The sequence below is a fragment of the Lontra canadensis genome, unplaced genomic scaffold, assembly GCF_010015895.1.
Source record: "Lontra canadensis isolate GAN:19392208 unplaced genomic scaffold, GSC_riverotter_1.0 scaffold11, whole genome shotgun sequence".
NCBI lineage: Eukaryota > Metazoa > Chordata > Mammalia > Carnivora > Mustelidae > Lontra > Lontra canadensis.
Window position 1 is genome coordinate 4750523 of NW_022631005.1, and position 24497 is coordinate 4775019.

The window sequence follows — 24497 nt, forward strand, 5'->3', positions numbered from 1 at the left end:
AAGAAAAGAATCAGTAATTTGACATTTGTTTTCATGGCCAGAATCATGAAAGAGGAAATTAATTTACATAAAACTACATTTAAAATTTTGCATAAAAGAAAAAATAATATGAATAATAGACTAAGAGTTAAATATGAGTTATTACTATAAACAACAAAAAAAATGGCTTTTTGCTGCTCCTAGCAAAGGCTCATGGGAAAGTCTTTTCAGTTTCAGTGCTATGTACTCTATACTAATTCAAAGAACACAACCATTTGGAGGAGGAAAATGATCTAGGATTGGCATTCATACCTAAGTTCTTTCTGGAGAATTCTTCTCCTGAAGAAGATTAATGCCTAACTCTAAAAGAGAACTGCTTAATTGTGGTCAACAGCCTCTCACTCATACTTAAGAATTCTTTGGGGACTTATTTTTTTTTTTTTATTCATTTATTTGTTAGAGAGAGAGAGAGCACAAGCAGGGGGAGCATAGGCAGAGTGAGAGGCAGGCTCCCCACTGAGCAAGGAGCCTGATGGGGGACTCAGTCCCAGGAATCTGGGATCACAACCTGAGCCAAAGGCAGACGCCCAACCGACTAAGCCACCCAGGTGTCCCTCATTTTGGGACTTACTAAAGACTAGCTGCAAAAGCTGTAGCCCCTGAGCCATCCAATGAATCCTGGTCTGTTTCTTCCATTAACATCCCAACGTGCCTATCCCTGTGGACTTTATCAGAGAGAACTGTGCATAGATGGAGTCTTTCCTACCACCCAAAACCAAACCAATTTAGAACTCTCTTCCATGAATTTTCATTAGTCAGTGAACTAGAAAATTTTCCAGTCAATGGATCACAAAAGAAATGGCCCTTCTTGACCAGAAAATGAATATTATCCTTATCCTAAAGTTACTTTTAAATATAATATTCTTTTTTATAATGTTATGGTACCATTTGATATATGAAATGATACCATATGATATAAAGTACCATACCATATGATATAAAGTAAAACACAAAAATGGACATTTTGTGATAAGTGTCTGTGCTTAGTTCAATTCTTCATTATGGAGATTTTTCATAGATGCTAAAAAATCTGTTTCAGATTGCCATTAGGGTCCCAATAGGAAAGAAATAATATATTCAAATAGGGAAAATCTGAAGAGAGTTTATTTTTAAAGGACCATTTACAAGTGTAGAGACAGATGTAAAAGAACCACAAGGATACACAGAAACAAGGGGTCTGAGTGGGGATGGTGTTACAACCCCCAGAGAAAAAGTCAGTTACCTAAACCTGGAGAGCCCAAAAGACCTTGAGGGAGGCCATGTTGAGAGAAGCAGTGACCAACACAGGACAGTCAGCCTGTGGTACCTTTCCAGGGTAGGGTCTAGGAAATAAATGCTTTGATCTCACTCTCCTCCTTCTCTCCTACCTCTTGCCGGCATTTTTCCATTAACCAAACCCAAGTGTAAGACAGAAGGCACAGGATTCCATAGATGTGGTCCATACAAGTCAGCCTCCTAGAGCAGAGAATTAAGTAGACCAGGACTAGCATGGATCCAGAGGGACAAATGGAAGGTATCCACAGGCAGAAACAGACCATACAATACTTTCTTAATCTTAATCTTAATTCTTAATCTTAGAAATAAGATTAGATTAGATTATAGATATATTTTCAAAATATACAGAATCAAGGTATTCCCATGGGACAGGAACAGATGCAAGATCCCCATCACGGCTGGTCTTATTGGTCAGGGTCCCTAAAATAAACACATAAACACTAGCAGTGCAAGGCACAATGTTGCTGAGTAAGAAACTGTTGCTCATTTCTTGCCATACCAGGTGAAATCCATATTCAGGAAGATTTTGACGGGTCCTCTGAACACGATGCAAAGAAGTCTGGATTGTCTATGTGCAGATTGAACTACAGAAGTTCTTTGATCAGAGCAATGCCGTGACTGTATCTTTGTTTAGAAAAATTTCTTTGATGGCATCATGGCATTGAGATTAGAAGAGGACACAAATGAAAGTAGAAGACTGCACAGAAAGCTATTACAATCATCCAGGAGAAACAAGTTCAGTATTGCCATTTTGTGGTTTATACTTTTAAAAATCCCTGGTGCCTAAAACTTTGTGATAGGTAAGGAATGATACAAAATTTGTTCTTTCAACTTTGAAGTTTCTATATACTCTCATTGATTTCTCTCGCTTCTTGAATCCTAGCACCAGTCATTCACCAACTGCTGCTGAGTTTGACTTTTTTTAGCATCTCTAGAACCTATCTCTTCTCTCTGACTATGCTTTGATAAAGACCACATTTACCATGGAGACTAGCATTTCTCAAATTATGTACAGACTCTTCTTGAGGTTACCATGAAAAAGAATTGTTTTCTTGACAAAGACTTTGGGGAAATCCTGAGATAAACAAATTTAAATAGTTTGTTTACACGACTTGTGAATTCCTAGAGAGTGGGACCAGAGGCAGCTGTTCTCCCTTTTCATAGAAAACCTAGGGACATCTCCAGGGTCAGTGGTGCACCTCAGAATATAGACTGCAAAATGCTGACATGGACAAACTAAGGTTTTTCTTGTATTTCAGTAAATCTTCATTGAGTCTTCTGACTTTTCTGTATTTACTGTCCCCAGGAAAGAGATTACATAGCATAAAGCAGAAAAGAAGGTAATCATTTCATGCAGTTTGAGTTTCAAACATTAGGAGAACTTATGGGCAACAGAGTTGGAAGAATATCATGAGTAAGAACAAAGTTTCCTACATTCAGACTAAATAAAAGGGAGAGAAAGGGAAATAGTTAAAAAGTAATCACAGTGGGGCACCTGGGTGGCTCAGTGGATTAAAGCCTCTGCCTTCGGCTCAGGTCATGATCCCAGGATTCTGGGATCAAGCCCCACATTGGGCTCTCTGCTCAGCAAGGAGCCTGCTTCCCCCTCTCTCTGCCTGCTGCTCTGCCTACTTGTGATCTCTCTCTCTGTCAAATAAATAAATAAAATCTTTTAAAAAATTAAATTGAAAAAAAAAAAAAGAGTAATCACAGAAACTTTTGATGTAAGTGAGTACCTGGAAAAGGGGCCCAGGTCCCAGCCCACTCACCAGCCTTTCACTGAGCCCTGATGGAAGGAAAGGTAACAGAAACCCTAGGAGCTTTGGTAGATCTAAGAAGTTTGGGAATCTGTACCTTCCTGGGAAGATGGAGCCCTGAGAATAAATTATAACTTTGTAAATAAAAGGCTGAAATGTACTATATCCATGTCTCTATAGGGGTTTCTCAGTATCAGTAATATTAACATTTTGATCCCCCAAATCTTTGTTTTTAAGGACTGTGCTTTATAGGATGTTTAACAGCATTGCTAGCCTGTATCCACCAGATGCCAGGAACATAATCCCCTTCCCCACTTGGGAAAATCAAAATGTTTCTAGACATTGCCAAATGTCCTTGGGGGGATGGGATTCCCAGCTAAGAACAACTAACCTAGATACAGAGAGTCCTAAGGAGCTTCAAAAGTTTTCTCCTGGCACAGTATGGGCTGCACATAGCTGAATGGAACATTCTGGAGGTTCTAGAGCAACCTGCATGGATGACACGTTAGAATCAGATGGGATAGAAACAGAAATCAATGGCTGTGGATGCCAGAGAAGACTATCACTCCCAAGGACAAAATGGTGCGCTCCCCATGGATACCTCCAAATCATATCTGCACTGGTTAAGAACAAGAATCCCGGAGCAGAGCCGTCGGTACACTAACCATGTTCAAATCCCAGCTCTAGGCATTAAGAGCTGTTTGACTTTGGCAAATCACTCAATTTCTGGGACTGTTCCCTTATTTATAAGATGGAGATCATAACAGCATATACCACATAGGGTTACTATAGTAATTAATTCAAATTTGTAATGGACCTGCTCTTTACATAATTAAGTTTTGAATAAGTGGCGGCTTTTACATGTATAGAAGCACTCCCTGGACTTAGATCTTAGAGAAGGAGAGTACAACCCTGAATCATATAGCTTAGTTTCTACCATCAAATTAAACGAGGCTCACAAGAGAAACTAAAATTCCTAGAAAAAATGAAGTTATTTTCACACTACCAATTTGTGTTTAGAAACTTCTTCTCACTTCATCAGCTCTCTGCATCCAGTCTAACCTCTGTCTCTATCCCTCCGTGTATCCTCATACCACCATTGTGATTACCACTTATATCTCAGATCTGATCAGGTAACAGGCATGTGATCAGTTGTGGTCACACAGAGATGCCCCAAGAGTTCAAGGCTCTATGGTGGAGGGTATGGCATCAAAGTTCATTGAGTTTCTATGTAAAATTTTATTTGAAAAAGTGATGTGTTCCTAAAAAACATTTGAAAATCATTGGCCCGCAGAGATTCCACCAGATGGCAGTCAAACCCACCCATGAGCAGACTTGCCCATTCTTCCAGCTGTTCATAAACACAACCCCAGGATCTAGATGAAGAAAATCACTGGTAGAGAGCACGTGTTCTATTAACTTCATCAACCTCTTTCTTTTCTAGTTCCCTGCTTACCTTTCTCCCCTGAGGCCAGGAGAGCACATAGGCCTGGCTCCCTGCTTGGAAAGGGAAAAGAAGTTCACGCCTAGAGCGAAACAAACTGTCTCTCGGGGAATCACAATTCTACCTGCATGGGTATCTCAGGAGAATCACCACTTCCTTCTTCGTATTTTCATGAATAAGTTTAGTTTTGTGGTAAGAATATACCACTAAAAAAGAAAAAAAAAAGTCTGATCGGGACCCTCATTTATGTGGAAGCGCCATTACGCAAGTTAAGCTGCAGTACAGGTACACAACACGCAGCAGCAGCCTCCTTTTCCAGATCCTCAACGCCGTTTATGCTGGGATCAAAATGCTGCTCTTTCCTCAAGAGGGTCACCATTCATTGTCATCACTCATGCGTCCATGACCATACCCTTTCAGTTCAATGCCACAACACATCAGATCACCTTCTCCTCTGTCCCATTTGGCAGCCAATCTCAGGACTGCTGCTGGTTTTCCATCTGTCAAACTCAATCTATCTTCAAAAGAGGGGCAGGGCCTGGAGAGCTGGCTGAGCAAAGAACAATGAAGGCAGGCTGATTTTGCCCTGAATTTGGTCTTCTTTGAGGGGAGGAGGAGTCCTAATAATATGGAAAATTCCCTAACAGGGCCTTGCTTCCTGGCTCTGTGAGAGTCTGTCTAGAACGGAGCTTCCAGCCTGGGCGAGAACAACCCCATACGGTGAACAACTTTTGCAGCTGTTCCTTGCACAGCCGGAAGATTCCTCTTGACCTGCAGCAAGAGGGTCAAGTGAGGTAGCAGCCATTTTGAACGATTCTGTACAGTGTGCCCACACTCCTTGTGGCAACAACAGAACACTGATCCAGGGAAGACAGCCGACCCAAGAGAGCCAGTTAGACGGAATGAACATGACTTCATAATGGCCATAAAGGTGGAACCCATCGAGATGGGCTCTTTCACTTGCTAGTTATAAAACCAAGGGTAGGGCTTTTAAGCTCTTTTAACCAATTTGTCTGTGGAAAGAATAGTCTGAACTAGATGATGTTTAAATTTCCTTTTCTACTCTTGCATTATGGTTTTTGTGATAAAGGTGAGTTCTAGAGTCAGCGAGGCCTCGGTTCAAGGTCATGTTTTGTCCGGTACTAGTCTGATGACCTAGAAAAGTGCCTCAATTTCTTAAGCATCAGTTCTGTCATGTGTAAAACAGGAATGACAATAATGCCTATCGTGTTATTAAATGATATAATACATATTAAGTGCTTAAAACACTATCACACACAGTGAGGCAGCCTATAGTCTCTGGTTGCTATTGTTATTGTTGTTATTTCTATATGGAACATAATTTGAAATTAAAGAAAAGGAAGGAAAGGAAAGAAGGAAGCCAAGGTGAAAACATCATTTTTTTAGTCAAAGGAATGCTTTAAGAATATCATCCATTTGGCTTATCATTAGTTCAAAGATGTGGGGGAAGGATAGACAAAAAAATCAGTATGACCCTCCAAGGGCATAAAAATGCACAGGATGTTTAACTGTGAACTTAAGAAAAAAAGAGAAGGTGACACTATTGATCCCAAGCTCTATTACTCTCAGAACTTCAATAAAAACCTAATAACGAAGGGTATTCCAAATACAAGTAGCACTGGGTACAATCATAACTCTCCAATGAATGATCAACTCTTCAACTTGGAGAACCATGTTAAGACTTAATTTGTCCTTTGCTTTTCTTTGTGGCCTTGTCTTGGTGACATGTACCATATTCGTATATGAAGACCATTCCTTCCTTCAAATATGAAAAGGTAATGCTCGCTACTACACCACCACACAAAGTGGATTATCTCAGGCCAAATGATTTTTTCAATCCAGAGACTACTTGAACACCCCTAAAGTCAGTAATGGTTTGAGACTCTCAGAAGAATATTGCGGCACCTGGGTGGCTCAGCGGGTTAAGCCTCTGCCTTTGGCTCAGGTTATGATCTCACGGTCCTGGGATCTGGCCCAGCGTCGGACTCTCTGCTCAGCAGGGGGCCTGCTTCCACCTCTCTCTCTGCCTACATCTCTGCCTGCTTGTGGTCTCTGTCTGTCAAATGAATAAATAAAATATTAAAAAAAGAAGAAGAAGAAAAACCTAGGCTATTTTAGAATATTTTTCTCTGTATAGATGGTATGCTCTGGTGGCAACTGAGGACATAAATTGACTTGAATACATAGCCTTATCCTAGTTCAATTCTTTGGTGAGTGAATGATCTGACTGGATATGATGCAATGAATGGAAGAAGGTGACAGAATATAAGACGGGTAAGAGATGAAAATAAATAAGTAAACCAGGGCCTGCATAATGTGCCACCCTCAAGAGATGCAAAAGCTCAGCAATCAATGGACTGCGGTCAGTGAAGGCAGTTGACCCAGGGTACTTCAGCCACAACGAAAATGTCATTCTGCCTTTACAGGTAAAAGCAAGTGTCACTGAAATTGATGGGGTCAGGGATCAAAGATAAACTCATCATACAAAGGGCATGTCACAGCTGCCTCTCATATAGAAGAGCTGTATGGATCACATGAATATTTTCACATCATATTTGCGAAGACTTGCAGCTCTGGTTCTATTTTCTGGGCTTGTGAGTGCAAAGCCACACATGCACAAATGACCCTCTCAGATGGTCACACTAGGAAACTGGCAAGAGTTTCCCTATTTGGGGGATCCCAGGGACCTCCTAAGGAATGCAAGAAGTCAATCATCTGTGATCCCTATTTACAACTTGACATCAGGTGCCCTAGAATTCAAACTATGTTTACAGTGCTCTTGGACATCTTCAAACAAAATGAGTCCCTACTATCTGTCCCATTCTATCTCAGCACTGTTGACAGCTGTTGTGTCCTGTGGCTGCCAGAACTTTTTCAAAGCCAACTTGTTCTTCTGCAAGATGATGAAAGACAAAAGGAACATTTCAAAGATTCTCTTCTCAGCCAATATTCTCTCCTGTGATATACTTGCACACGGTAGTGACTTTTAGTTGGAGAAATTCACCTGAGACGAGTTAATGACTTGCTGACTATCCAAAATAGTAATTTGCGCATGGTTATGTCCCAAATTTTGTGTTATTCAGTTACATTTATGTTTACATTTTAAGACTGTTCTTGTAAAATATCTAGCATGCCTATTTTCAAAATTTGGAACTTAAGAGGCTCCAACAGCCTTGGGATTCTAAAGTAATCTCAGAAACAGAAAAGTTCAGATTTAATCTAAATCATCCTAATGACTCGGATGTCTAATCAGAGATGCTGCCCACTTGTCCTGTTACATTTGCATATTTTTAAGTGGGAATTTGCTGCTGTATGGTGATATTAGGAAGGAGTTTGCTCAGGAGCTAAATTATAAAGCCTTTAAAAGAGATGAGGCCTGCTTACCTGTTTGTGGGGTTCTATATAACCCTTCAAAAGGCTTGGGAAGAAAACTCAGTCTGTTTTACTTCACATATAAAATCAAGGAAGTTGCCCCAAGACCACTTTGGCATGTTTTTCCCTTTATGCAGTGGCCTCTCTGTGAACCTAGAGGGCTGGACCCTGTGTCAGAAGCATGAAGCAGAGAGGAACCTTCAGGGGAAGCAGAAGGTGCCACCCCATTACTGTCCTCAGACTTCGATGTGCAAGAGACACACAGAGAGGTTTCAAATGGAGATTTGGATGCAGTAGACCCGACGTGGAGACTAAGATTCTGCATTTTTTTATCAAGCTTCCAAGTGACGCCCACACTGCCTGTCCCTGGGCCAACCCTGGGCAGCTGGGACTCCACTCTCCCTGGCCAGAACCCAGTCCTGCTCTACCACTACCAAGCTGTACCACCTTGGGCACATCAGGTAGCTTCTCAGTGCTTCTGTTTCCTTTTCTATGAAACCAGACAAAACTCAGAGGCCCTTAGTGACTTCAGGGAGTGGAAGAGAATGTGGATGAATAACTTTAGGTGCAAGCATTATGAAAAAAGTTTAAGGGGCGCCTGGGTGGCTCAGTGGGTTAAAGCCTCTGCCTTCGGCTCAGGTCATGGTCCCAGGGTCCTGGGATCGAGCCCCGCATCGGGCTCTCTGCTCAGCGGGGAACCTGCTTCCTCCTCTCTCTCTGCCTGCTTCTCTGCCTTCTTGTGATCTCTGTCTGTCAAATAAATAAATAAAATCTTTAAAAAAAAAAAAAGAAAAAAGTTTAAGGGGCTACTCAATTAACGACTTTCAAATCACAGAAGGACATAAAGATAACTGCTCCTGAAACCAGCCAACCGGATGCCATTACTTTGGCTTCAAACTGCTGTTCTAGAGGCTGCCCTTGCACCAGGCTCCCATTGACTACCTGGCCTTCAGCACAAAGTTATTTCTGAGCGGACCCTGCACTACACCTTGCACAGCAGCGGTCCTCTGGAAAATTCTTCTTCCGAAGTCCTGAGTTCCATTAAAACAGTCTCAAGACACTAAGTTATTAAATTGATTCATTGGGAGAAACAGAAGATAATTTTCCATGCCTATATAATTTATAGTTTATATAGTTGTGTCTACTAAAGTTTACCAATTGCTACCTGATTGTTTTACGTGTGGTTAAAGTTAGACCTGGTCAAAATAAACTCTTTGCCCATTACCACAAGAATCAGTAAGGGTGGAAACAGGCCTGGAAACACTGTGTTTAATTCCCTTTTGAGTCTGACTGCCTCTGCTCCACATTGGGAGACATTCTCCTAACCTCTTCTTTCTCCCCAAGTTCCTTGAAAGTCACCTGCAGCCGTTATCTGGGTTTTGGCAGCAGATGGTGGTCGTGCCATTGGACCAGAGCAATACTGAGCCACAGGAAGAGAAGACAATTGCAGGAGCAAGAAAGAAGCATTCCTCATAAATGAAGCAGAAGGGACTGGAACCAGTAGCAGGTCGTTCCCCCATCTGTCCCCTCAGAGGAGACTCGGGAAAGAATCACCAAAATACACCAAAAGGACTATGCTCAGAGACGCTGTTATTTATTTTAATCCGCTTTCAAGAGAAGATCTTTTTGAAGTCTACCACCACAAACTGGCCACCCTAGAACTAGGGTAACTGCTTGCCATATGATTAGGAACAGCTTGGATGCAAGGTCCATGATGGCACACAAGCTCTAGAAAGAAGTCCATAAGCAAGAGGCAAGATCTGGACTTCGAAGGAGGAGCTGCTCATGAAAGGAGCCAGCCTGGATGCAGACTGATTAGCTGCGAGAAAGTGGTCATGGGTCCCAAGCATGGAATGAATTATGGAGTTGTGTGGAGAGAAATGGGCTCAGGGAAGATTTATTATGCTCCATTTCCACTCTGCTAGCAGGCTGCACAGGGTCTCTGAGGTGCAGATTTACGCAGGATTGAAATTTTACATCTAGGGGGACGCTATCTCAAATAATCTAATTTGGTGAGATGAGAAAATCACATCTCGTAAAACTATCATCCCTTTTCAAAAGCCCATATAAAAGTTTACAGGCTGTTGAGATATCTAGCCATAGCGTGAGCTTCTATAATAGGCGATACAGAGACAACAGACTTAAAGATGAAATTATTTTAATAAGCAGTGTTATTCCTCGGTATGTGCAGTTTGCTCTTTACAACCTGAACTTCATAAATTTTTATAAGGTGTCTATTTACTGTCAGGCTCGGGAGCTGCTGTGTCATTGTTGCTCAGTCAACGCTTCTTCAAATAAAAAAATCTTGGCTGGATGTGATACATTATATGATATTAAGACAGACAACCCCACACCCACTTCCTGCATCTCCTCAATAACATTCATGTCTTCCATGCAAACGTTAAAATAAATCTATTCCTCATCACTGTGAAGTAGGTTGCTCTTTTGGCCATTGTACATGCTAGAGCAGAATGCCTCAGCAGGAAGGGACCTTGACTATCCTCTACTAATTCTCAATGGAGGAGAAAGGATGTGCTGAGCACAACAGAATCATGCCAAGAAAACTTCTTCAAGAGTTGCATGTGGGTGTCTTTCAGAGGTTGGAGGAAAAAGGAAAAGAAAGAGAGACGGGGGACTATTTCCAAATAACCATTATCATTTTTCTAAGGGCTCATTATGTTTCTGGGGCAAGATTAGCATTTCATATATGTTATCTCACCGAGGCCTTGCAGCTCTCAAGGTCTAGAATATTCTGGCCATTTTGCAGGAAAGGTATCTTCAGCCTTGAGAGGTTTATAGTTTTCCCAAAGCCATATAGCCTGAACTCGACCCAAGTGTGTCAGAGCACAGAGAACAGAGTTTTATCCCAGTGTCACATCCTGACATTGCTTCTCCTCATTGTTATGGATTCTTGGTTACCCAGGAGAATACTAAGCAGAGAATACTAGGCAAAGGACCTAGTAAACTTCAGAAGGGAAAAGAGATTAGGAATTACAGTATTTCAGAATGAGCCCCTGTAAATGGTCTGGATAAACTCCTCACTTTACCGAGAAGAAACAATGAGGTGCTCACAGAATTAGTTAACAGCAGGAGCAGGATTTCCTCCTCATCCCACCAGTAATGCTGCCAAAGGCAACATATCCAGCTGGGCTCAGGAAGGGGTTGCCTAAGAGGTGGTTTTCCCTTCTCTAATTTTGGGGATTTTTTTCACCTCACTCTCTTCACTAGCTTTCCCCTGAAACAGAATAAATGGAATAGGTAAGTAGGGTGTGATTAGGAATGGAAAGGCATGGTTGGGAGAAGAAAGAATATTCTACTGTATTTCCTTACCTTGAGGATAAAAGTCATTCCAGGTATTTCTTTAGGGGAAGAGGTACGATTGGAGGAAAAATCTAATGCTCAGTTAACAGACATCAGCTTTTACTATTTGCCAGATACTGGGATAGACACTGACTAGATGAATCAGTCAAAGGGATCTGTTCTCAAAGAGCTTACAGTCTAGTGAGAAAAATCAGTACAATCAGTACGAACCTGATCACCACTAATAGTGCAGGCACCAGAGAGGAAACAGAGGAAGTGATATGAAAGGTTAGCCAGGAGCTTAGCTCAGGGAGGATGTGTATGCAGGACACCTTTTGTGACGTCATTGAAGATGCAGGAAAGCAACTGCCGAACTCTGGCTAAGATAGGACATGCTGAGATTTTGGTCTTTTGGCTGTTAAATGAGATGATGTTCTGGACATGATAGGTGCTCAAGTGTAACTTGCTTATAAAGCCAGAGGGAAGATGAGGTAATTATTTTTTCATCTTTTAAGGAGTCTAGAAACACCTACCTCTTCACCTACCTATTTTCTTATATGTCCCCCTCCCCTGCCTATGGTCACTCCTCAAATTATTTTACCAATAATGCCAAAAAGCGGAGATGCCTGGGTGGCTCAGTTGGTTAAGTGGCTGCCTTTCGCTCAGGTCATGATCCCGGAGTTCTGGGATCGAGTGCCACATCGGGTTCCCTGCTCAGTGGGGAGCCTGCTTCTCTCTCAGTCCATCTCTCTCTCTGCTTGTGCTCTCCCTATCTCTCTCTCTCTCTCTGACAAATAAATAAGTAATCTTTTAAAAAAAAACAATAAATCCAAAAAGCAGATAGATTACAGTGGTCAGCCAAGTTGAGCTTCCACTCAATCTTAGAATCACTTATATGTTGTTTCTGGTGGCTGATCCTCTCACGTGTCACATACTTTCCTCTGGAACAAGTGTGAAACTTCAAGGCCACTATTGAACAGTATGAATCATTAGAAAGTTCTCTCTCATACTGAATGGAAATCTGCCTCCCTCCAATCCCACCCACTGAATCTAATTGTGCCTGCTGGAACTTCAGAAAAATGATTCTGTGTCTTTGTCCACATGTCATCCCTTTGAGGGTTCGTAGGCAGCTTCCGTGTCAGTTCAAAGCCCTCTTATCTTGCACCAGATGGTGAAACATGTGCCTTGTCCTATTGCTAAAGGAGGTTAACAATGGCGGCATGGTGGTGGGGAGACTCACAAAAATTCTGCTTTGTGTCTTTCCTCAGGCTAGGCTGCTTCAAGTGGCTTCAATCAATGCTGAAATCATGTTTTTAGTGCTCATTGTCTTATGGTCATAACAAGGCTTCACGGAAACAAAAAAGTGGGCTAGTCCGAGAGGCCTTTGGGATAGCACAATCTCCTCAACTAAGCACAGGTCCGAGAGATGATGAAAAATCCATCCCATGGAGGGCCCCTCCATCAAGCATCATTATTAGCCCTATGGAACAGTTTGGATGTTGTCTTTTAAATGATTTTCCTAATGTGAGAAAAATAAGCTTGCCATGTCACCAGTAATCATCTCTTGAAAAGATCCTTGAAGTTTGACATTACTATCTCCTCGACGCATAATTCCCTCTCGCATCTAATTTGATTGGTGGTGGATTCTAGGTAGATGAAAAATACCTTTTTGCCAGTCACCCAACCTCACTAACCCCTGCCTCCTTTGGTTACCAAGGAGCCTTCCTTATTGTGGAAGAAAGATGTTAACATCTAGGCGGACTATGTCAGGACTATGTCAGATGTAACAGGGTTCCATCAAAACATGAACTTGGAATGAGGAGATGTCAAACTATTGACTTATAAGCCACCTTACTTTCAATCAAAATCTGAAGTTTTATAGATAAAGGGTTATTTAACAAGACAGAAAACTATTGCTCAGATTTTAAAGCAATCAATGACAAAGTTGTTCACAATATAATACTTAATCATTTTTAATGTCGCTTTTGTTCATTATTTTATATAGGAACATTAAAACATTCTCTAATTTACATTTTTATATGGGTCTGTTCAAGTACACGGCCTGGAGACAGAACTGTTACACATACACAGTAATTTTCTTGCTACATTTCTTGATAATTTAGAAACGTGATTTCAAGAATTCAAATATTTCTAAAGATCGGGTTGCCTCTCCCCCATGCCAGCCAAGAGTACATTATACTGTTCCTTTTTCCAAAGCACTTTAAGAGGAAGACAACAGATCTGAGAACCTGTGAAATTCTCGACAAATTTAAACCCTGCTTATGTAAGCTATACACAGGGAGGCAGAAAAGCCTTCAAGGATTGGAAAAGGCTTAACGGGGTCTCTCTGCCAGGCCAGCAGCAGCCTGAATGTGTGCCATCACATTTGTATGTTTGGCACCATCGTTTGGGTCTCTATTTGGCAGCTGTGGAAAGGAGAAGACAGGAAGAACCCAGAGAGAAAGGAGCCTGTGTTTCCCATTATAAAACCACAAGGACAAGAGAAATGGCTGTTTGCAGGCTGCAGAAAAAGGAGAAGCCTGGAGGTGTGAGAAGGAAGAGACATTGCTGACATTCAGGAGTCATGGCGGTCCATTATGGTCGCTGCAGCCGGTGTGGTCACCACAAGCACTGGAGCCGTCTGAAGCCCGGACCCGTGCAGGCAAAGGCTAGCTCCACAGAGCACTGGCTAGAGAACTTCAAGGCAATCGTCACCCTCTGCAAAGCAAGGGAAAATCCAGGCTCTAAGACCTCACATCCCAACTCTTCTTTTTAGGTTTGGGCCCTGGAATTTGACTATCCCGAGTGAGTTCACAGGGATACTGAGGCAGGTGGCCAGTGGTCCCCACAGCTACGGAGAACCACAGTGTACTAAAACCCGTGGCTGAAGGCCCAGGTAGTCAATGAGAGAACAGAGCCTTGTTCTCTAGAATTTGCACATGACAGGCTCACATGGGTGACTCAGAGCAGCTTAAGCAAGGAGTGCCCTACGGTTAATGCATCACAGAAGAACTGAGCCTGGCCTTTTCAACTGGACTTTTACTAAGAACCACAATAACTGTGAAAGGCATCCCAAGCTGAGAACAAGTGCTCATCCAGAGAACTAGACTGTTTGATCTGTGAATCAACTGGGACACTTACAAAATATTTTCGTAAAATATTTAGATAAGTGGGTCCTGCCTCAAGACCTGGTGAGTCAGAAAACTTCAAGGGTGAATTACAGAGATCTGCATTTTTGTAAGCCCTCCAGGGATTCCCTTACATGCTAAAGTCCAAGAATCACTGTACTAGAGACATTTTTAGGTTCAGCCCAGGACCACAAGCATGAGACACAAGGAGAAGTTTATGCAAAAGAACAAGACTAAGATTTTCTAAGTCCTGATGATTTTATTGCTATGGAAATGAGACTGACCTTTAAGAACCATACATGTAGCAAATAGGTGCATATAGATATCTATCTATCTATCTATAGACTTAAACTCCTTGGTAATCCTGCATATAGTTTATCAATTATGGTTTTTTTGTTTTTTTGTGGGTTTTGTGGGGTTTTTGTTTTGTTTTGTTTTGCTAATTAGTTTGTTGTCTAAATTCCAACTTGGAAAATCCAACGCAGGTGCTAAAATAAATGCATGTGAACCCAGGAGGATTCAACTACAATTCAAATGCCCAAGAGTCTGTCCTTGAATGAGTCCACTCTGGTCACAGACCCTAGTTCCATTTGCTGGCTCCGATACCTAGGTCACTCTGATTTAGGTCACTTCCAAACATTCCAGGTTCATACATGAGTACCAAGTTCAGAAGGCACATCATGTGGATGCTACATCTTAAGCCACTTGATCTTTTCATAAACCCTACAGACTGAGTTATATATTTTGTTATTAAAAACCCATCTGTGCTTCACATGGTTAAATTGTCTGGAGCCCTTGTAGGGCTTAAAATCCCACACCTCTATTCTCTTTTTCATTTCATTGTTCTCCTACAGTAAACAAGGAAAGATAGAGGAGAGATCATATTTGAAAAATACAAAGTAAGTTTCAGACTCAAGGTGCAAAACCTAAGAGTTGCACAAGTTCTCTTGGCAAAGAAATCAATGTATCCTTGAGGTATCTGGTATTCATTATTTAACCATACAATGTACAATAATGGCTACCGTTAGGAGTACTGGACTTTCGTAAGTCCTAAGAACTTTGTTAAGTATGTTATGTGTACTTGTTTTTTCTGACAACAATCCCATGAAAATTTCTCTCATTGTCTCTTACACTTGGGAAACTAAGGCACAGAGAAGTTGAGTAACTTGGTCAAAGTTAGACAGCCAATAAGTGGAAGAGCTGAAATTTGCATCCACAAAGTCTGACTCCGGAGCCTGAACTCAACCATTAGGCTATACTTCTTTCCATCTCCAACAGTGTAACATATGCAGGTAATGAGATATGTATCATGCAGGTAATGATTAAATATAATCATCAGCATTTCCAGGTACCATGTAAAACCATGTACAATAACCAATTCATTAAAATAAAAATATTCATATAAGGTCAAAATGCCTGTTTTTATATATAAGTGTGTTTTTTAATATACAAACAAGGGCATTTTGTGCTTTGTATTCTTACTTACAGCATTATATTTTAGGTAAAATATAAGGTAATACCTCTCTAAGTCTGTGAGGTACAGTTTTCCCACCTCTTAACATATCATCTCAAAGGACATCACAGGGTCTATATAAATGTTATGTGAAGTTGAAATTTCACTGTTAGTACCATGAGAACTTTTCCTTCCTTATTTGTGATGTCTAATTTCTTTAGGGTCAAATCTTAAATAATCTAGATTCTCTGGTCTCATTTCTCTAATTTGTCAATGAGGATTTTGCACAAAGAGCCCTTTTCACCCAAAACTATCTTTAACTCATTTCCTTAACTTATATCCTTAACTCATACTTCACAAAAATAACAATCTATTAAGCCTGAGATTAATCAGAATCTGAATCCTGGTTTGCAACCAGTATAAGCTGATCAAGGATCCAGACCTCTAGACTCTGAAAACCTTATATAATGGACTAACCATCAGGCTGACTAACCATCAGACTGAGCACTTTAACTAATACACACTAAAAGTCACAGCTCTCTGTAGAATTTGACAAATTTTAACACAAGTATATTAAGCAAAGATTGCGAAAAGAATTAGCTAAACATCTCTCACAATGGACCTTTTCTTAGTTGTAGCTCAAAGGTTCTTTTTAAAATGTCATAGTATCTTTTTTTTTTAAGATTTTATTTATTTATTTGACACAGAGAGAAATCACAAGTAGGCAGAAAGGCAGGCAGAGAGAAAGGGGGAAGCAGGCTTCCCGCTGAGCAGAGAGCCTGATACAAGTCTCAATCCCAGGGCCCTGAGACCATGACCTGAGCTGAAGGCAGAGGCTTAACCCTCTGAGCCATGCAGGCCCTAAAATGTCATAGTATCTTCTTAATTGTGTTATTTAAAAAGTACACACCACAATATGAAAAATAAACTTTGGAAAAGTTTTATCAGTTTAATTGAAAAATACTTTTCCTGATCAAAAAGTAAATAATACAGAAATGAAACATTTCATTCTAAGAGAAAAAGGTGAGACGCTGTCCCCAGGAGTCTTTCTTTTATGCACTAAGGCCATCAGTAATGACAACCCCTGATGTTTGCTGGTACATAAGCCAGGCCCACTGGAATTACTAAGCACCCTTTTACTTGTTTTCAGATGTATACAGGGAAAAAAAAAAAAGGTCTGTGGGTCCTCAGTTAATATGGGTTATATCCATTTACCCAATCTTTGCTTTGCTGATAATGATGATAACATTATAGCATAACGGCTCTTCTGGAATCTCAGCCAAAAAAGAGAAGAAAAGGTTGATTTAGATTTAGCCTGCACAAGACAGATTATTGCTCTGTGTGTGCTTTTTAATTTTTAAGTTCCATTTCCCATTATAAACTCAGAAATGTAAATGCCTAACCCATTTATATTTATTTCCAAAATAAAATGCTTTCTTAGACCCATGAATTTCAACCCTTTCTATTTGTTGGTGACAGAACTGTCTTTATTAAAGAGCAAAATCATTTTTCATGACGTAGGTATGAAAGCCTGGCCATCTTTGTGTATCAGTTTATATGTGTTTTAATCTATCTCTGCTATTTATGAGATCATAGAGTTGATGTGGCACCAAATGGATCAAAAATACAAGGGTGGTTGGTTTTTATTAATATATATGCTCTCTTTTGTATTTTTTTCACTGACTTCTGAAAAATAAGCTCATAAATTTCTCCTCAAAGTGATTATACTATGCAGAATATCTAGAAACTGAACAGGGGGCAAGGAGAGTGTTAGCTCTGAGGCAAAATGACCTTTAAGTAATTCAGTGGATTTAAGTTGTAATGGTATGACTATCAGGATAAACAACCACTACTGTTTCTTCAACAACCACAATATGCACAGTATTCCACTGATGGCTCCCGTCTATCCTCACAATAACAAAGTCAACCCATTTCACAGACAAAGAAACTGAGGCCCCAAGACGTGAAGTAACCCCCTGAAGCTCTCAAAGTTGTTGAGTAGCAAAGCCAGGATTTGACTCAGCACAATACTGTGCTCTTAACCATCATTCTAAGCTGCCTTTACAGACCAGACACTGAAGTTCTCCAGCCATACTGGAAATCAGAATCACTTGGGGACATTTCAAAAATACTGATAAATTAAATCATTCCCTTGAAATGAGCTAACAACACCACAATTTTCTGTGAGCTCCTGAATTGATTTTAGTGTGAATCCAAGGTTGAGAACAACTGGATTTGCAAACCCCAAGGTATAGTTGTTGTTCTTTTTTTCTTAAGAAACATGAGTCCCTGAATGGTGCAAGAACAAAAGTTCAAATTGTTTATCTAAAACAGAAACATTAGATGAGGGCCCACACCAGCACCACCATCACCACATGATCCTTCTTTCCTCCCCCAACCTGCTCCTTCTGCCCCACGAGAAGATCTCACGGGGTATCCTGGTGCTAAAGGAGATGCCAGGAGTTGTATAATCCACAACCTCCATCCACAAGTGAAAAGACCAGAAAGAAACAGCTTTGCCCAATATCTCATGCTCACAGTAAAGGCAGAGTGAGAACTGGAGTCTCCTGCCCCGGATTTCAGTGCTCCTTTCACAGAAAATTTTTGGAAGCAATAGGAAAACAGTTGGGGCAGGGAGTCAGCCAAGGCATCTGAATTTTAAGAACCAAAGAGAGCACAGGAAAGGAAAAAAAAAATCATAGCAGAGTGAGCAAGGAGAACCACCACAGTCTGAATATAATGGGAAAATGAGAAGTAATATACAACAAAGAAATAAAACTGGCCAGAGAAAAATACAAGAGGGAGAACTAGCCATTGGAACACTGGATCAGCAAAATAAGGAAAACATTTAAGGGCATCACCACATCTTCCATTTCGGTTTGGGAAGCATGTCAAGGCCTAAAATACTTCCAGGATAGAAAGTAATATGGAAGCAAATACTAACTGGAGGAAAACCACCAGACAGAGACCTGGGGCTGCCAGAAACTCCCCAAACTGTGAAGTAACATTTACTACCTTGCTCAAGTTCAAGGTTCTGCTATTTCAACATAAGCTGGGAACTCCTTAGCAAAGCAGTACCTCTGGCCCCATCCCAGACCTGCTAAACCAGACTCTGCACTTTAATAAGATCTCCTCATGATCGAGATACATATTCAAATTCGAGAAGCACTGGCTCTACTGTAAGAGCCAGACTGAGTCGTGAAAACAAGTAGCTATCACAGGCCCAAGTAGGGACTAGAAAGCTAGGTAGAATTCAGTCTAATTAAATTACTTGTTGATGTCCCACAACCTGCCAGGCCCTCAGCTGGGTATTTCAGGAAATGAAGGCCTGAGGTTAGGCATGGTTGGCAGGATGCCCTGAGGGGAGAATGCAAAAGGCACAGATAAATGAGGGAGGCAACGGCCTGTGCTCCAAGAAGATGCCTACCAAAGTGTTACAAGGTTTGGAGGAGGAAACACTGGAGTCCTGGAGTTCGGAGATGCCAGAGCAATGGCACTGACTATCTGGCAGGTAGAAATGGTTCTGCAGAAGTGGGAGGGCCTAGTCTAGGAAGAGGGAACAGCATAAGCAAAGACGCAGAACTCAGAAGCCTGCTGTGTGTTGAGGGAATACTGCCTTCTGCCAAAGCAGTGTTTTCAAACTATTTCAAGGAGACTCAGGACTCTGTGATGATGCCTCAGAGACTACGAAGGGTAGGGATGAGAGGTCAATGGGGTTGTTGGGGCCCATAAGATTATATTTTAACAGTGGATCCCACCATTGAAAAATAAAATGTGCAGCATACCACTGAGCTAATACACAAGGCACTTCTAAAAGTATTACCTACAGCTGTTTCTGGCATGCAGCAGGCACTCAAATGTTCATTGAAAGAAAGAAAGAAAGAAAGAAAGAAAGAAAGAAAGAAAGAAAGAAAGAAATCAAAGTAAAAATGTGGAGCCATTTTTGGCCTGGACTGCAAAGGGTCTTAAAATGTCAGAGATGAGGTTTATATGTTATTTGGTGGGGCACTGGAGAAAAGTTTATTAGCCAGTGACTGAGCTTGGCTCTGCCTTAAGAAGCTTATTCTGCAAACCAAGTATAAGATGGATTGGAAGTGAGAAAGACTGGATCTGAGAGACTAGTCAGGAAGACATCAAGAGAGTCTCTAGAAACAGTTAAGAGTCTGAAGAAAGATAGTCCCTATAGGAATAAAAAATGTGGAGAAGCGGGTATCATAAGACATCAAATCCATGGGGTTTATCTGTTAATTATAGGAAATTTATAGAAAATTAGAAAATTTATACACACACACATAAATATATATATATATATATATATATATATATATATATACACACACACACACAATTATAGGAAAGCAATGATATTGGGAAGGTCCTGGGTGATAGAGAGAAATACAGAAATTGACAGAGCCACCCCCTTTCATGTAAGAAGAAAGATGTCAATTAGAGTTTAAACCTGTTTAAGGCACTTGAGAGGAATACAGAGGCATCTCGCAGACGATTCGAATGGTCAATATAAAATTTAGGAGGGATAGTAGGGATAGGAATGCCACTTTGGGAAAATAATCCAGCACTAATAAAAGGACATCACTGAATAAAAAGTAACATGCAAAAAAGAGATCATCTATAAAGCAAAGAGGATCAAGAGAAAACTGCAGAAAAAAATAAAAAAGCAAAGGAAAGATGAAAAGGTGATATTGAGACACACAGGGACAGACACAGGACAGGGGGAGATGGCAAAATAGAGATGGTGAGATGGTGGTGGGGGGTTTACAATAAAAACATAGAGGGGAAAAGCAGTGGGAAACTGGGACATACATGCTCATTGTTCTTTAGATCTTGGAAGATATAGGATCTTACAGGAACAGCAGAAAGGCAATTTTGCTCTTTACTTCTGTGAGCAAAGGTTTTCATAAATGAAGCAATTACTCCTGTGAGAAGTAAACTATTTGTTCATGTTTTTTTCATATAAACTGCTGCTGTTAAAAATCGTGCAATGATATCTTCAAACTCAGCTAGAAGGAAAAAAATCTAAAGGGAGGCCGTTGAGGGATTTAAGATTCTTATCTCTTCTAGGTGGGAGCTCCACACAGCATTATTCTACGCAGACATTTTACCTTTTGGAGGTGGGTGTTTTGGGGCTTTTTTTTTTTTCCCCTCCCTGAGCCAGGTCATTAAGCTGAGAAAAAAGAGCTGAGAACACCTGATATGGCTTTATAAATCCTCATATAATAGTTAACACTTGGTAGGTAAAGTTATCCTCTAACAGCTGACAGGTCTCACGAATTGTCCATGTTTGGGTGACAAGTACTAATGACAGTTCCTTCTCTGGTTTGATGGCAAAGGAGACACCTCCCTTGGTTTCCTTTCTGCCTCAGTTCAAGAAAGATACATTAAGTTCACTGTTCTCTTTTTGCTCTGTGAATCCGTATTTGGTAAAATGCTCTAAAATACTGACATACTTTAATACAGATGCTGCTTAGTGGTTAAACTTCTATAAAGACATCATGACTTATGTAATGTAAAATAATATAATGCAAATGAAATACATAGGAATTATGCTGCAAAACACTGATATCACTAGGATGATTCCAGGGAGAGCAGGAATTTTTCCTTTGTTAGAACTCACCTTCTCAAAAGCATTTTACTACAAATGCATCCAAGAGAGGTCAAGGAGATCTACAAGAATAGCTATTTGATTTGTGGTTTTCATTCCAAGCTTCCTCAAATCACTTTTGGAAATGAGTAGCAGTGTGAATTATAAATCCACAAATATTTGATTTATAGGGATAGAGAATCTGAACTACAACCAACACTTTTGAGTAAATAAACACTTTTTTTTTCCCTACCTTAAGAGCCTCAAGTAACAACAGAACTTCCAATGCAGCATTTGCATTCTAAGGGCATTAATCTAGCACAGGGAAGGGACAGCACATACTCAATGAACAGATGGCGTCAAAATAAGATGAAAGGACTATGAAAACCGGTGAAATAGGGTCCTGAAATATTTAATGGAACTCTTTCAAGCCAAAACCTTTCACTTTGTCTGAGATGTAGCTTACTGACTTTATGAAAAGCCTTGTTTTTAATTTGATAAATGCATTTTCTACGGTTTCATGCATTGTTCTGAAGCTGCCAGTCTCCAAGCTTGAAGCTGGACCCTACATAACACGAATGTTTTACTTCTTCTATTTAAGCATCTTTTGCTACATCTTAACAAAGTTTGCATTCACCTTGGTGTGATGCTCCTGAGCAAAGCAAAACCAAAGAGAAATGCAAACCACATCTCTGTACGAAAATAAAGAAAATGAAGATGACGTGTTCTAATCCAAGAACTTCTGAGAGCATTCCAAAACTGTGTTTATTTTGTACTCATGGGGGCTGAGGGCTTGATGGCAATTTATTTTCCTTGAAAGACTACAACACTCCGTCATCCAGGTTCACCATAAAAACTGTTTGTCCTCCAGAGCCTGGGGAAACATTTGGGGAACATCGTCCTGCCAGCTCTCCCTTCTTCCCCCATGGGCCCCCGCAAATAACAGCGGCGAAGCAGATGGTCCTCCCCCTCCCCTTCTCCCTGTCCCTTCCGCAGTCCCACAGTGTCCTCCCGACGTGCACCGACACCTTCACCGGGCACCCCTGCCCCCACCCCAGGCTCCCAGCAAGTGCAAACTTTGGGGACCTTCTTTCTGCCTCACCGCCCCCATTTCACCTTCTTTCAGCTGCAGAACTCTCAGAACCCCAAGTTTTGACTCCTATCTTCCTCCCACATCTCCCCAAACTACCCATCTCCCCGTAATGAAGAGAGAGACGCCCAGCCCCAAACTTCCCAGCCCAGGTGGCGGAGGCACTGCGGCTAACCAGAGAGGGGCATTCTCCTTGTCCTCTTCCCTTCTCCATTCTCCCCTCGTCCTTGGCAATCGGAGCCCCGGAACCCACACTGGGGACTCCTTCACTCCTTTGGTTTCCACGACCTACTCCTAACTCCAGGGGCTCACAGGAGCCTCATGCCTCAGCCCGGGCAAGCGGCGGCTCGGCATCCTCCTCTACAAGTGGGACCGCCGGACAAAGTGCAAACTCCAGTGGGAGGGGGCTCCCGGCCATTCCCTCCCGCTGCGCGCCCCGGGGTCGGCTCGCCGGGAGGAGGCGGGCGGGCTGGGGCGGGAAGGGGGCGCAGGTCCCAGGGGCGCCGGGCTGGGCGCCCGGAGCTTACCTCGGCGCGCGGGCCGCTGGCGCGTGGGGCAGTGGCTCCTCCAGCCGGGAAGCTGTTGCTCGAGCTCCGGCGGCTGCGGCGGTCCCGCTGGGGCTGCGCTGAGGCTCCGCGCAGACGCTCTCCCGCTATCTGCTGCAGCCCGGGCGGTGGCGGTGGCGGCGGCGGCGCCGGCGACAGCTCGGCCCGGCGCGGCCCCGGAACTGTCCAACTCTGGCGGGCGCCGGGCTAAGGCTCCCGGCTGCGGCCCCGGCGCTGAGCGCCTGCGCGCCCTGCCTCGCCCAGGTGAGGGGCGTGTGCCTGGAGCCCGCGGGGCGCGCCCGGCCCGGGGCTGCGTTCCGAGCCGGCCCTTCCGTCCGGCTCACGACCCCGGGGTCTGGACCCGCCGACGCCACCGCCGCGCGCCGAAGCTGGTGACGGTTTACCAGGCAGGGACTTGCGAGGCACACACACTAGGGCGAATGAGGCGGGACCGTTCGGGGGCCCGTTGCCACTGCAGAGTCTCCCGCAGCATCGCAGCCTCTAAATCCCGCCTTTCCAGGCGTGCGCGCACTGCGAGGGAGAGGAGGCTCCGTCTGGACCCGGGCTCCGCGCGGTCCCCGGCCTCGGGGCTCCAGCCCCTGCAAGAATTCTTGGCAACCGCCGGGGTCCCAAAACCGGGATGCCAAGAGGCGCGGTGGGGCGGATCTGTCAAATACTAGTCAAGCCAGAGGGAAACTCTCTTCTTGGAGATCGTCAAACCAACTATTTGTTTTTCCTCTTCGACCAGCTCTCGGCTCGGAGACCACACTGAGCCTCCTGGGCATTTCTGGCGGAGCCGGGAAGGCCCGCAGCGCGGGAAGCATCGCAGCCACGCCGCGGATCGGAAAGGCTTGGGCGGGGGGGGCTTCTGCTCCTCTGGATTTCTTTCCGTATTTATTTAAGTTTTCAAAACTAAAACATGTCATTGGTTACCCCGATGTGGGGCATCTGCTGAAAGTAGTGCCACCGGCCAAGGTGCTGGGTTCTGAAAGGGAGAGTGCTTGAAAAAACAACAACATTTAAGAGGAAAGGAAAAATAATTGTAGAAGAGCAGTTTTCTGAGATTACTTCTTTGGCTGGAGAAGTTCAAGAACAATAAATGACAAGAGAGCTGTGTTATACAGCAGAGACTTTTTTTTGACAGAATGATTTTAAAATATTATACTTTGGTTTTCTTCTCAGATGATTGACACTAACGCCATCAATAATTAAGCCCGCAGCTGTTAATGTCTTGGCATAATCGTCCAGAGTAAATATCTTAGGGTCCAGCCAAAGCCAGTGATGATCTCCAGGATGGGTTTGAGATTTGACAGGCACACGCGCAACATCCTAGAGCTCTCTCAAGGAGCTGGTTGTAGTTTCTACCCACCTTGGAATTCAGGGTTAGTACAAGCACCAGCACACCTGAGCAATCAGCGTAAGAAGGAGCACCAATCTGACAGATTGTTTTTATATATTTAGAATTCTAAATATC

The 24497-nt window shown here is 42.4% G+C and overlaps 1 protein-coding gene across 5 annotated transcripts in view; it reads right to left on the reverse strand.

The window, feature by feature from the left end:
* The window catches only part of ZNF385B (zinc finger protein 385B), a 388138-nt gene extending 364843 nt beyond the window's left edge, over positions 1 to 23295 (reverse strand). Inside the window, exon 1 of one of the 5 annotated variants that reach the window (XM_032856028.1) lies at positions 23006 to 23295. The gene's annotated coding sequence lies outside the window, so the exon portion shown is untranslated. The remainder of the gene's footprint in view (positions 1 to 23005) is intronic. The other 4 variants (XM_032856027.1, XM_032856030.1, XM_032856029.1 and 1 more) reach the window with 4 other exon arrangements.
* Between the last annotated feature and the right edge of the window lie 1202 nt (positions 23296 to 24497).